The sequence below is a fragment of the Somniosus microcephalus genome, chromosome 10 (genome assembly GCF_052327205.1).
Source record: "Somniosus microcephalus isolate GS21.2 chromosome 10, FLI_Smic_1.0, whole genome shotgun sequence".
In the NCBI taxonomy this organism is placed as follows: domain Eukaryota; kingdom Metazoa; phylum Chordata; class Chondrichthyes; order Squaliformes; family Somniosidae; genus Somniosus; species Somniosus microcephalus.
This window is the reverse complement of record NC_140996.1, coordinates 64,273,672-64,284,229: the sequence shown is the minus strand read 5'-3', so window position 1 is coordinate 64,284,229 and position 10,558 is coordinate 64,273,672. Positions and strand designations below refer to the sequence as shown.

At 43.8% G+C, this 10,558-nt stretch overlaps 1 long non-coding RNA gene across 1 annotated transcript; it reads right to left on the bottom strand.

The window, feature by feature from the left end:
* Positions 1-775: 775 nt before the first annotated feature.
* LOC147111528 (uncharacterized) lies at positions 776-6,418 on the bottom strand. Its single transcript, XR_015079708.1, has 2 exons — positions 1,983-6,418; positions 776-1,172 (listed from the first exon to the last, which is right to left on the bottom strand). It is a non-coding gene; the product is annotated as an uncharacterized LOC147111528 (long non-coding RNA).
* Between the last annotated feature and the right edge of the window lie 4,140 nt (positions 6,419-10,558).

Below are 10,558 nucleotides of genomic sequence, written 5' to 3'. Positions count from 1 at the left end.
GGCATAAAAAGGGAAATTAGAGAAGCGTGCGATAAGAGCACAGCTGTCATCATGGGTGACTTTAATTTACATATTGATTGGACTACACAAATTAGTAAAAATTCTGAGGAGGAGGAATTCCTGGAATGTTTTCGGGACGGTTATCTGGACCAATATGTCGAGGAGCCGACTCGAGATCAGGCCATTTTAGACTGGGTATTGTGCAATGAGAAGGGACTTATCAGCAATCTTCTTGTACGAGGCCCCTTGGGTCAGAGCGATCATAATATGATCGAGCTCTCAGTCGAGATGGAGAGTGAGGAAATTGAATCAGAGACTAAGGTCCAGAACTTAAATAAAGGGAATTATGAGGGTATGAGACGGGAATTGGGTAAGATTGATTGGGTGGTGTTTCTGGGGGGATTGACAGTGGATAGACAATGGCAAGCATTCAAAGATAGAATGGAAGAATTCCAGAACATGTTTATACCGGTTTGGCATAAAAATAAACCTAAAAAGGTGACTCAACCGTGGATAACGAGGGAAATTAGGGACAGCATAAAATCAAAAAAAAGGGCATATCAACTGGCAAAAAAAAGCACCAGACCGGAAGATTGGGGGCAGTACAGGATACAGCAAAAGAGGACAAAGGGATTAATCAGGAAGGGGAAAATAGAATACGAAAGTAAACTTGCAGCAAACATAAAGACAGACTGATGTAAGCCCCCAAAGTGTGGACTGAGTGATATACACAGTCGACAACACTGGCTTGTTGTAAGAAAGACAGACCCAATAATTGAAGTAAAAACGGTTTATTCAGGCCTGGGGAGCTATGGCTCTTGCGTCCCAACACAAGGCTCCAACTCCACCGAATCTCTTGAGGTGCACACAGTTATACAAAAATTAAGGCCTGCCCTAAAGGCGGGGATAAGCTTATTAACATATACAGAATTATAGTTAAATTGTAATTATAAAACCATGACATTCCATTCTTCCAGTCGCTTACAAATCTCACATTTCGTTATCAGTTGGTCTTGTTACTTTCTCATGACCCAGGCCTCAATTTTATTACTTTACGATCGTCCATTTGCTGTTGTCAGATGGCTTGGTCTTTCTAAGTATTTCTCTAAGATAGTAGATCTTTCCAAAGCGGGCAATCCGCAGACTTTCTGTCTCTCTCTCTTGAATTATTTCTACAGAGCAAAAACACTTTAGTTAGTTAAAAGAATAGAACCCTATTGAGCTTCACACTTAACAAACCCTTAAGTGCAAGGGTGTCGACTCGCGTGGCCGAACCCATATATCTCTCCCTCTTTCTAAGGGGTTGTTTTGACAGTTTTAATCTCTCCGCAGTTAACCCATAGTCCTGTTTAAACCTTATCTGGGTTTATACAATTTTTACAGACTTCTATTGTTCAACTCAGAGCACAAATTAACCTATTCCCTCCATTTTATATATTGGTGTTATAGATGAATCCTGGTTTGTTTTACCTTATTAAATCCAATTTTTAATATCTTACTTCAGTCCCCCCTTTTGACCTTTGGACAATTGCTCCAAACAGGTCAACGTGTATTTCCACTTCCTGGTGTCTGCCAGAGCGTGCACTCCCTGGCCTTCTACCAGTTTAGGTTATACATGTATATATATATCTTATCAATTTGGAGGCCGACTTCCCCCTCTGTGGTATGGTGGTCTTTCCTTTACGGTGGTCTTTCCTTTAGGGTGGGCTTTCCTTTATGCACTCCGTCCGGTGTAACCATTCCCGGGGCCCCTTAGACCCTGCACTAATGGTTGAGGCTTTTCTGCTCAAGCCTGTCCCTCATTCCCACGTGGGGTGTGTGACGTGCCAATTCGAGACTGTCATCACACACCAATCCTCATTCACCACCCTCCTTCTGCCACCCTCCTTCTGCCACCTCCATCTTACGGTTGGCCGGCCCGGTCTTTAATTACCATGCCCAATTAATCCCACATAATTTCAGGGCTTCCTATCGCGTCTCACACCATTTGCCTTGGAGAGGCAGGGGAGTTGTCCATTCTTAACATCGCTACCTGCCCCTCCTCAGGCTCTACTTCCTTCACCGCACCAATTTCGGCCTTACTCATTCTGGCACAAAGGCACTGGAGAAATAAAAATACACAATATATCAGAATAACAATCAAGAGGAATATCATTATGCCTTGTACCACCGAGGCGCCCACAGTCCCCGACCATCCTGGTCCCCAATTATCAAAATATGAGGAAGTGGGTGAGTTTCCTCTAATGTTGTACTAATGTCTTTTTGTTGTTTCTTTAAGCCTTCTTCTATTTTATGATAGTACTTTAAAATTTCCTTTGTTTCCTGCCGTAACTTCTGCCAAGCTTCCTCTAACTTAGGAATTGCCTTGGGCTCTGGTATGACATAAGTTTCAACCCTTTTTAGTAAGTCTCATATTATCAAATGACCAGGTTCTCCTATCTGTATAGGTATCTTTAGACCAATACAACGGTTTGGTTGGGGAATGGTATAAGCCATATCTTGATATTCATATTTCTGTTCAATTGTGGTGACACAACAGGTCCCATTGTTCCTTGATGCTACCCAGGTCCAGTGTATCCCCTTGGGTGAACCTCGAGGGTGCAATTGGTAATTTTCGCAAATCCGCACTCGGATGTGTCTCCCTCGGTGGGGGTGTGTGTGCACACCCATGTCCTTCCCTTGTGGTGGCACCCATCCATTACCACCCCCCTTTAGGTTTCATTCTTCTGTTTATTATCTTCATCCCTTTCCCAAAGCACCTTGGTAGGGACATCATGATATTTAACCCACTTTCCCTTTGTACTTCTCCTATATTAATCACGTCGTATCGGAGTTGTCCCCCTTCTGGGAATTGTGGGATGGCCAGTACAAAGCCAATCATCTTAGTCCATGGGGTCAGACAATCACCTGCCCGGTGTACTTGTCCCATTTTACACTCCTTACATAGGCTTTTATTTGTGTCAATCCAAGGTTCCAGATCCTTATTAGTAATCCAATCAGGGATCTGTCCATTATTTATTTGCCTCATATTATGCTGAGCATTCGACAATAGCCATGAGCCCTACGTGGCACATATTAGTTCCTTATCGGTTTGGCGAGAAGCATTATTAAGTCTATCAATAATTGTATTGATTGTTTCTGCATGGGGGGCTACTATCTCTTCCACCCCCGACAATTGCATTATTGTTTGGTTTCCCTGCCAGTGTCAATTGCTGGCTATTTCCAGTAGCTTGTTTTAGTAACTTCTCTATTTTTGCTTGTAATTCTTCTACTCCTTCGTTTACTCCTTCTATGTCCAAGCTATTGACTGTTGCTAACCCGGCCGCATACCCTGCTCCGGTCGTTTCCAATACTCCCCGTTTCTTACATCTTTGTAAGACAGATTTTTCCTGTGGATCCTCTAATTGTTTTACCCACAGGGAGTTCCAAGTTTGTTTTGTATCTCAAAAGTACTCATATTAATGGCAAGCTTAGTAACTCTATGTGCTACACTAAAATACACCTCATCCTGTGTTCTCCTTATTACTAATCCCCCTCGATAATGGCAATACTTATATTTATCCCTAGAATCAAGGCGAGGACGCTCCATCTCATTCCGGACGTCCAATGTTCCTGTAATTACAAAAAGGGGGCTGGTCGTCACCAGCCAGTCAGAATTATTCTGCTCTTATCCATTTTATCAGTTCAAAATGCTGTACATCTGGTTCATTTCTTGTTCTGTGGCTCTGTCCCCAGACATACCTGAAGATGCAAACTATGGCATATAATATTATCATCATACACAGCCTATTATCATCATACACAGCCCTATCATTGATATATGTAGTAACTCCCCTTCCCATTCTTTATATCTTCTAGTATACTCCTCACTCTGTCAAAAAGGGCATCATCTCTGGTTTACTCATTGTCTTTCTTATATATTTTTAACTGAGTCCAGTGTTTCCACCTTCCTTTACCCGTTCCAGACCCATCTACATGAGCACATGTGTCATTATTCATTAATACTTCATAAGGTCCTGACCATCTGCGTGCTAGCCCTAGTTTGGCTGGTATTATTTCTGCTATCACTTTGCTATCTATTGCTAAGACCTCCTTCTGGTCGTCCCGTGTATCCTGTTCTCGATCCCGTATAATCTGTTGGTCTTTGGCCTCATGTCTCTAACTATCTGTCCAGATTTATCTTTGGGTAACAGGACAGCTTCCCAAGCAGCCTCCCTGCCGTTTGAGACGGTGCTGCAATTAGTTTATAAGATAACTTCCATTTATCAAATCCTAATTTTCCTTCTATCACTGTGGGGAAATATTAACTCAACATTAAGAAATTTACATTTAATAATGTCCAATATCTTTAAATTCTGTTCAGTAATACTGAAGTTGTTACTTGGTGAACTCAAACAGCTGTCAGTGGAAAGGGTTAACTCCTTCGCAGGCTTTTGAAGGTGGAGCTAAACATTATTGCGTCACTTCACGCAACCCAAAAAACATCCCTGACTGAAAGACAGTTGTGGTTTCACACTTTGATTCAACATGAACATTTGGGCTTCATTGGTCAGATTCCCTCTCTCAGTTGATCGTTTAGCTGCCCATCCTCTTGTGTGCTTTAATTTATTATTACGGACTCTTTGGGTAGGAGAGAGGTTCCTACTAATTCTTTGATTATATTCTTGTCTCTTACGGGTCTTCTCCTGGTGTCATATATCCCTGCCTACTCCCGCTATCATGTAATCAGACACCACCCCAAAGGCATTCCGACTATCTATATAGGTTTACACATTTTCCTTTGGCTACCCCCCTTTGATCAAATCCTGTATAGGCTGGGCCATTTCTACTTTGTTTCCCGGGCCTGCCTGTTTGTTTGACTTATAATCTGGGGGCCAGTACACTTCATTCGCTTTAGGGTCGACTAAAGCTCCTACTTCTCGCAGTATATCTATCCCTAGGATTGTTCCTTCGGTGTTCTCGCATACCCACAACTGTGTAGGTATTATTATACATCCAATTTCTAGTAAGACTGTTTCGCCCTTATAAGCCCCGATTCTTCGTCCACCGATTCCTGCTATACTAACTGAAAGTTTCGTTCGGGGCAAGGGTAAGTCTGTCAATGAGATTGTGGCTCCTGTGTCTATTAACATTTTGCACTGTCGGCCCCCTACCAATGCATCAACAAACATCCTCGGATCCCCCTCCCCTCTCTGGCGCGGTCCCTTCCTGCTGCCATCCCTAGAAACTTGCGAGCAATCAAAGCACGCAGCCAGTCCTAATGCCCCTCCCATCTGTTTTTGGGCATTTGTCTCTTCCCTTGTGTCACTATGTATCCTAGGTAGACTACTTCATCCTTCCCTACCTATACCTTTCTAAGGTTTAACTCTAGTCCCGCCTTCTATAAGGCTTCCAGTACCATAGTCAATTAAATATTGTAGAGGGACCTGCCACTATCGGATATTCTTGCGGAGTGGCGTTATCTTATTCAATTCGGACTACACCAATTTACATCAACCAGAATTTCACTGTGGCCACAATGAAAGTCTGGTTTTAATAGGTTAATTTACCTCATAACTCCAAGGTTAGATCTTAGACTGAAACTTAATCTTTCATTAAACAAACTTTTTGTTGCTCTTCTCAGTTTTTACACTTCAGCTTAACTTAAATTGTAATAGGTTTTTTTCATTCTGAGGGCACAATCTTATTTGCACATTCTTAAACTTCCAAAATCCCCGACAAGACAAAGGGGTTAAATGCTTTTACTTTAACACAGAGAAGTGGGTGGAGCTACAACACACAGCAGACATTTCTTTTTCTTAACGGACAGATTTTCAGACAAAGGAATATTGAATCCTCTTAAACATTCCTAATCAGGAAAACATCCACACTCACACATTTTTATACAAATTGTAATTTCAGCATATGTCTAAGGTTCCTTTCACTCAGCAAATCTCGTGTTTTACTTGTCTTGGTACAGATGCTAATAACTTCCATGTTGGTAAAGCTTTAAGTTGATCTTTTCCTTCCTTTTTAAATCTGACTCAACAGCTTTCCCTAGTTTCCAAATCCCTGTTTGTTTGTTTTTTTTTTGCTGGGGTTTCAAATTGGTTCGCCTGCAAATTAGATCTTTTTCCTTCTTTATCTCTCCCTTCTGTTTCAATTCCTTACATTATCTGTTGCCTCTTTATCTTTAGCTCCTCCCCACCAAGCCTTTGGCTCTCTGCACTGTTTCTTTTTATTTTCCAGGAGTCGGGTTATAGAATCCAGGTCCCTTGAGGATTCTTCTTCCACCCTCTTAGTCATAACTAACTGCTATGTTTCACGCATAATTCACGGTATTGGTGAATTAGGTTTGTACGCTACGTTGTTCGCCCCTATAGCGTCACCTTAGTTAATTTCTTGCTTTCTGTTAGTCACTTCGTTTTGTTAGACACACACCAACCCTTTAGTCCCAAGGTTTTGGTACTGTGGGGTCTGTAGCTCCCGGCGTCCTACTTGATCCTGGCCGTCACGTGGGACTACTGTCCTCTTAATTCAGGCTCAGGCTAGGTGCTGGGGACAGACCTCACCCTTGTCCATTCTAACCTCCTTATGACCGCAGGGTTTTATCTCATTCACTCACCACGGTGCACCCATTCATTCAATTGTTGAGATTTCGCCGTCTCACGGATAAAGAGGATTTCCCGCCTCCCCGGGGTAGGGGTCTTTCCGCCCCTGTCGGTTCGCCTACCTACGGCTAAATGAGGACTTCTCTGCCTCCCGGGGTTTTTCCGCCCCGTCGGTTCGCCTACCTACGGCTAAATGAGGACTTCTCTGCCTCCCGGGGTTTTCCGCCCCGTCGGTTCGCCTACCTACGGCTAAATGAGGACTTCTCTGCCTCCCGGGGTTTTCCGCCCCGTCGGTTCGCCTACCTACGGCTAAATGAGGACTTCTCTGCCTCCCGGGGTTTTCCGCCCCTGTCGGTTTGCCGCTATACGGCTTAGGGAACACCTTATCCCTATCTTTTTAACCACCTTCAATTAAGGGTGTCTTTCTTTTTATAGTTCTTTTATACGTCGATTCTGACTCACCGTCTCGCCAGCGATTAACCCCTAATTTTACAGGTGGTAATTAAAACATACTCACCCGTCTTAGGTTAACGCTGTCCGAGAGTCTGGTTCAGAACGCATATCCCATCCTCGTCGCCAATTGATGTAAGCCCCCAAAGTGTGGACTGAGTGATATACACAGTCGACAACACTGGCTTGTTGTAAGAAAGACAGACCCAATAATTGAAGTAAAAACGGTTTATTCAGGCCTGGGGAGCTATGGCTCTTGCGTCCCAACACAAGGCTCCAACTCCACCGAATCTCTTGAGGTGCACACAGTTATACAAAAATTAAGGCCTGCCCTAAAGGCGGGGATAAGCTTATTAACATATACAGAATTATAGTTAAATTGTAATTATAAAACCATGACATTCCATTCTTCCAGTCGCTTACAAATCTCACATTTCGTTATCAGTTGGTCTTGTTACTTTCTCATGACCCAGGCCTCAATTTTATTACTTTACGATCGTCCATTTGCTGTTGTCAGATGGCTTGGTCTTTCTAAGTATTTCTCTAAGATAGTAGATCTTTCCAAAGCGGGCAATCCGCAGACTTTCTGTCTCTCTCTCTTGAATTATTTCTACAGAGCAAAAACACTTTAGTTAGTTAAAAGAATAGAACCCTATTGAGCTTCACACTTAACAAACCCTGAAGTGCAAGGGTGTCGACTCGCGTGGCCGAACCCATATATCTCTCCCTCTTTCTAAGGGGTTGTTTTGACAGTTTTAATCTCTCCGCAGTTAACCCATAGTCCTGTTTAAACCTTATCTGGGTTTATACAATTTTTACAGACTTCTATTGTTCAACTCAGAGCACAAATTAACCTATTCCCTCCATTTTATATATTGGTGTTATAGATGAATCCTGGTTTGTTTTACCTTATTAAATCCAATTTTTAATATCTTACTTCACAGACTGCAAAAGCTTTTATCGGTATATCAGGAGGAAAAGACTGGTAAAATCCCAAGTCGGTCCCTTGCAGTCCGATTCGGGAGAATATATAATGGAGAATAAGGAAATGGCAGACCAATTAAACTCATACTTTGGTTCTGTATTCACAAAGGAGGACACAAATAACCTCCCAGGAATATCGACAAACATAGGGACTAATGAGAGGGAGGAGCTGACAGAAATTAGTATCTCTAGGGATATGGTGTTGGGTAAGTTGAGGGGACTGAAGGCCGACAAATCCCCGGGGCCTGATAAACTACATCCTAGGGTACTTAAGGAGGTGGCCCTGGAGATAGCAGATGCTCTAAGGATCATCTTCCGGAACTCCATTGACTCGGGAACAGTACCCATGGATTGGAGGGTAGCTAATGTTACCCCAATATTTAAAAAGTGGGGTAGAGAGAAAGCAGGGAATTATAGACCAGTAAGCCTTACATCGGTTGTGGGCAAAATGCTAGAGTCCATTATTAAGGATAAAATAGCGGAGCACTTGACAAATGGGGAAAGGATCGGACAGAGTCAACATGGATTTACAAAGGGTAAATCGTGTTTGACTAATCTGCTGGAATTTTTTGAGGAAGTAACTGGTAAAATAGATGGGGGAGAGCCAGTGGATGTGGTGTACCTTGACCTCCAGAAAGCCTTCGATAAGGTTCCACACAAAAGATTATCATGCAAAATTAAGGCTCATGGGATTGGGGGCAAAGTATTAACGTGGATCGAGAACTGGCTGGTGGATAGAAAACAGAGAGTTGGAATAAACGGCTCGTTTTCGGAGTGGCAGGCAGTGACCAGCGGGGTGCCGCAAGGATCTGTCCTGGGACCCCAGCTGTTCACAATATATATAAATGATCTGGATCAGGGAATTGGATGCAATATTTCCAAATTCGCTGACGACACTAAACTAGGAGGAGGGGTGGGCTCTGATGAGGATGTCAGGAGGCTACAGTGCGATTTGGACAGGTTGGGGGAATGGGCGGATACGTGGCAGATGCACTATAATGTGGATAAATGCGAGGTTATCCACTTTGGGGGTAAAAACAGGAGGGTGGATTATTATCTAAATGGCAATAGATTGGGAGATGGGGAAGTGCAGAGGGACCTGGGTGTTCTTGTGCACCAGTCACTGAAGGAGAGCATGCAGGTGCAACAGGCGATTAAGAAGGCAAATGGTATGTTGGCCTTCATATCAAGGGGGTTCGAGTATAGGAATAGGGATACCTTACTACAGCTGTACAAGGTGCTGGTGAGACCGCATCTGGAGTATTGTGTACAGTTTTGGTCGCCCCATCTGCGGAAGGATGTTCTTGCCATGGAAAGAGTGCAGCGGCGATTCACCAGGCTGATACCTGGAATGGCGGGAATGACCTACGAGGAGAGATTGAATAGTTTGGGCTTGTACTCACTGGAGTTTAGAAGATTGAGAGGGGATCTCATCGAAACATATAAAATTATGGCAGGCCTGGACAGGCTGAATTCAGAGAGAATGTTTCCAATGGCAGGGGAGCACAGAACCAGGGGCCACAGTCTAAAAATAGCGGGCAAATCATTTAAAACAGAGATGAGGAAGAATTTCTTCACTCAAAGAGTGGTGAGCCTGTGGAATTCCCTGCCACAGAGGGCTGTGAAGGCTAATTCAATAAATATTTTCAAGAGAGAATTGGATATATTTCTGAAGGCTAAGGGGATTAAGGGTTACGGAGAAAAGGCGGGGACGGGGTACTGAACTGGTAAGATCAGCTATGATCTCAGACGAAGATCAGCCATGATCTCATTGAATGGCGGAGCAGGCTCGAAGGGCCGAATGGCCTACTCCTGTTCCTATCTCTATGTTTCTATGTTTCTATGACTTGGGAGGGAGAGAGAGAAACGCAAACTGGGGAGAGAGAGTGAAACACAAACTGGGGAGAGAGAGAGAAACACAAACTGGTGAGAGAGCGTGAAACACAAACTGGAGAGAGCGAGAAACAAAATTGGCAGAGAGGAGCAAACTGGGGAGAGAGAAACACAAACTGCAGAGAGAGAGAGAGAAACACAAACTGGGGGTGAGAGTGAGAAATACAAACTGGGGAGAGGGAGAGAGAGAGAGAAACACAAACTGGGGAGAGAGAGAAACACAAACTTGGGAGAGGGAGAGAGAGAAAAAGAAGCAGCAGAGTGAGAGAGGGAGAGAGAAACAAACGGGGGAGGGAGAGAGACAAACACAAAGTGGGGAGATGGAGAGAGAAACACAAAGTGGGGAGAAGGAGACAGATACACAAACGGGGGAGGGAAGGAGAAACACAAACTGGGGGAGGGAGGGAGATACACAAACTGGGGAGGGAGGGAGAAACACAAACTGGGGGAGGGAAGGAGAAACACAAACTGGGGAGAGTGAGAGAGAGAAGCACAAACTGGGGAGGGAGAGAGAAACACCAACTGGTGAGAGGGAGGGAGAGAGAGAAACACAAACTGGTGAGAGATGAAGAGAAACACAAGCTGGGGAGAGCAAGAAAAACAAACTGGGGGGAGAGAGAGAAAACCCATCCAGGGAGGAA